A 4,175-nucleotide genomic window follows, 5' to 3' on the forward strand; every position below is an offset into this window, starting at 1 on the left:
CTGGAAGCATGCTGGCACTATGGATTGGTCCAGCCAGGTGTTTAAGATGTCTGAGGACAACGGCTACATCAAGTTTAATTTGTTTTTACTCAAGTAAAAGTTAAAAGTACTCAGTAAAAAGGCTACTTGAGTCCTGAGAAACTAACATCAGATTTAATCTTCATAAATGATGCTGGCAAACAGACTTTATATGCAAGTTCTGGTATTTTAAAGGCTCAGATGCATAAAGAATACAAATAAATGTCATAAATATATAATAACAAGAAGATATACTTTAACCTTTTTTTCCAACAATGAGAACCGGCTATATGTTAGGACGGGGTCGGAAACTTCCACTGGTAATATCTACAGGTTACTGGATGTTCAGAAGTACATATTGATAACACTAATGTCTCAGAATATTTACAAGATTGATTAAAGGCAATAATTGGGAAAATTGCAAACTTTAAACACTGAAGACAAGGTTGAATTATGGGAGACCAGGGAAATTAACCAGAAAACTAAACATAACTGAGTAAAGTTGCTCAAAGATCAGTTTTTTTAAATATACAATATAAATCAATATATTTATTTCATATATAATCATAATAGAACATATATTAAAACCAACATTCAGACAGATGGAAAGTTAGAGGGAACATGACACATATTGATGCTCAAAGCCGCCCCTCGCCTTACTTCATTTAACAGGTCTTGGTAAATCCTCAATAATTATTTAGATTTTATCCTAGAAATATTTATTCTACCACTGAATATGTTATTACAAAATAACATATATACAACATATACACTTATTTTTACTTCTAACAAAAGTACCAAATTAGAAATTCCCAGTTATGAAAAAAATAATTGGCTGTGTAATAGTTTATTCCCCTAATAAACTCATTTCAAGACAAGACAAAATAATAACAATCTTTATTGTTCCGCATTTCTAGAGATCAGGAACACAGAGCATTTTTTCTTTTTTTTTCTTCTGTGATGTGAGTGGGGGCACTAGGGTGGGATGGCGTGATTGACTCTGGCCCTCGGGGCTGTCTCTCCTCCTCCCTTGGTGGGGGTCGGATTTCCTGGGCTGGCCCCTCCTTGATGCTTTTGCTCTTGGGGTCCCTTTGGGCGTCTGGGGCTTTGGGTCTCCCGGTGCTGGACTCAGTGCTCTGGGGGGGCGCCTCTTCGGCTCTTCGCAACCACTATTGAGCATTTTTCCTTTGGATAAACCTTACATGCACAAAACTACAGGTGTTTGGTTCCAGGTACTCAGAGATTCACTTCCATACAGAAAGCCCACATTCTGATCTTCAGGTACCACAGAGTACATGTCAGACTAAATAATACTACTTATACTTCAGCGATAGTATCAAGGTGTTACTTTATTTTAGACAAACCTTATTGTCATTGTTTAACCACACAGTGTTTACAATAAGACATTTCATACAGCTTTTCAAACAGTGAATGAGCAGCTTAGGAGTGAAATATTTACATATATAAAAAATCTGTTTTCTATCAAACTTTACACTGTATTGTCAACAATGTATTTGTCAACAAGATTTGAAAAGTTGTTTTATTTCTTTTTTTTATATTTGCATGGTTTACTGTAAAATTATCCCTGTTGTGTTTTTATGTCTGTCTAGAAACAACAGATAAACAAAAAATGCCTCTAAGCTAATTCTGGTGCTTTTGCAGCAATTCTGATTAATGTACACTATCCCTGTAAAATAAATGAATTAATTAAATTATGAGGGGAAGTTATGTTGTCACCTTTCTCAAAATAAGTACACAGAACATATAAAGCTTAAATAAGATAAGATAATATGAAAATAATAAAATTAAGCGATACAGCAGGACACAAAAGAAACTTATTTCCAAGATGGAAAAATACATTCCTACTATTAATAAGAAAAGCATATTCAGGTTAAAATAGAAACAAGTTAAAGATAATCATCAACAGATGGGTAAAAGAACAATCTGAAAAACTTGAATGCAATAAACATGATTGCAGAAACAGATTTGTGGTCCTTAAAGCAATACTAACTTTTAGCCACACGGGGGCAGTAACCTCCAGGTTTATCACCAAAAACCAACTGGAAATTACATTGCCAAAAACTGATTTTTCTCTGTGTTTTGGGATCTTATAGCATATTACTTTGGAGCTGTAGATTGTAAAGCAGTACAGTTACATGTAACTTCTGAAAACTGAAATCTAGGCATTTTCTCTTACAGCATCATCACCACAACAGAGTACAATAATAGGATGCAAGTCAGGATGTTATATAGTATGTTTGCACTACGGTGGCCCTGAAGTGCAAACCACATCAACAAATCTTTAACTGCAACTAAAAAAAATGCAACATTTTCAGAGTCAAAATGACATCAACCTTCTGGAGGAGGGAGTTATTAGTGGGGAAACTTGAACTTTGCTGATTGGATGAAGGCAACATTTGGCTTTTTTTTTGCTATGATTTTGAATTTGTTGTTTTATTTAAAGATTTGTTGATGTGGTTTGAAATTTAAGGCCGTCGTAGAGCAAAGCTTAACCACCCCCCCCACTTCATGATCATGTTACACATAAAATAATCATATAACTGGTTACATGTTAAAATGGAAGAACCAAGGAAGTACAGAGAAGCAGTGGGATGTTTTGATTTGTTGAATGCTACTTCTGAAAACTCAGGTTTTGATTTACATGGAGTTTTTCAGGGGTTTACGTCCCTTTGGTTTGAATAATTAAATAATAATTAAATTAACTGCATGTTTTTGGAGACGATTTTAGTTCTATTGTATCCCTGGGAAATGTCTCTTAGTCTTCCCATATGTTTTATCTTTAACTTTTTATTAAGCATATTTGATTTCTTCAAAGTTATCTCAGTTAGTTTACCGAAGTCTGCTCATCTGAGATGTGGTGACCAGAAAGATAATAATTTCTATGATTGTACTGATATATGCAAAGCTTCGGATGCCATTTTTGACTAAATATGCAAACAGTAAAGCAGACCGGTTTCTGCTGGATTGTTTTAGAACACAGAGATTTACCCTTCTTCTTCACAATCTCTTCTACCTGGTCTTACTTTGTCTGTTTGACCTTAAAGAGTGTTTTCTTCATCTTGTACTTTTACAACTTTTCTGGGGCTTTTGAATCAATCCTTTTTCTTGCTAACATGTGTCCTGTAGGTCAAAATACGTAATAGCTGATCAACAAAGGATAAGACCTTCCCAAATGTTTGGCCGCCTCATTGAACGAGCAAACGACGTGTGTCACTGGCAATTTAAAAGTTCACTTGCTATGATTCCCCAAACATCAGAAGAGCATTTCTGCAATGACAAGAGTCGATCATAATTTTGGGAGTCCGGAGTCTAACCATCCCCTTTAGGCCCTGCTATTTTTTTTTTCTTTTATATCACTTATGTTATTATCAATCCTGTTTCCCTTATTCTGTTAATCCTGTGATAGTTACTTTGTTTTCTGTTCCTCTCGTCTCACATCAGGTGCAAAAGGAGACTTCTAGTTATTGTAGATCTTCTGCATTTATTTTTTATTTAACTTAGTTTTTTTCTGTTTTCTATCCCTTTTTCTCCATTTTTTATTTCATAATATTTTCTTCCCTAAATCCTTTCTAATAAACTTTCATATATAATTAGAAAGAGAAACATATGGTAACTGAAAGCCAATCTAGTGGGCTACTTTCTATGTCTTCCATTGATTACCAGATCTCTGTTGGCAAATTAGGACACAGAAAATAAAAATAGATATCACATTTGCCCTATTTTTGCTCCCTTCTTGGCTTAAAATCAGAATAAATTTTAACATCTTCAGTCTCACATATAAAGGCATAAAAAACTAGGATCCATCAAAGGTCTGATAGAACTAAATTTCCTATTAGACTTACTAGTTTACTAGTGGTTTCTAGAATTTCTAAAAGTAGAATGGGAGGCAGATCTTTTAGTTCTCAGGCTCCTCTCCTGTGGAACCAACTACCAGTTTTAGTCCGTGAGGCAGACACCCGGTTCTGTATCTCTGCTTCTGCTTGAATCCAGTCCACCTTAGCACATTACACTTGGTTCTGCTGGAGGGAGTTTTTCCTCTCCACTCTCACTGTATACATGCTTGGTGTGAGGGATTGTGATGGCATGCATTGTAAACTGGTTCTATATGTCAGAGCCTTGGTTTGTTAGTTCCTGTT

Source organism: Cyprinodon variegatus, unplaced genomic scaffold (genome assembly GCF_000732505.1).
Source record: "Cyprinodon variegatus isolate N-32 unplaced genomic scaffold, C_variegatus-1.0 Scaffold1640, whole genome shotgun sequence".
NCBI lineage: Eukaryota > Metazoa > Chordata > Actinopteri > Cyprinodontiformes > Cyprinodontidae > Cyprinodon > Cyprinodon variegatus.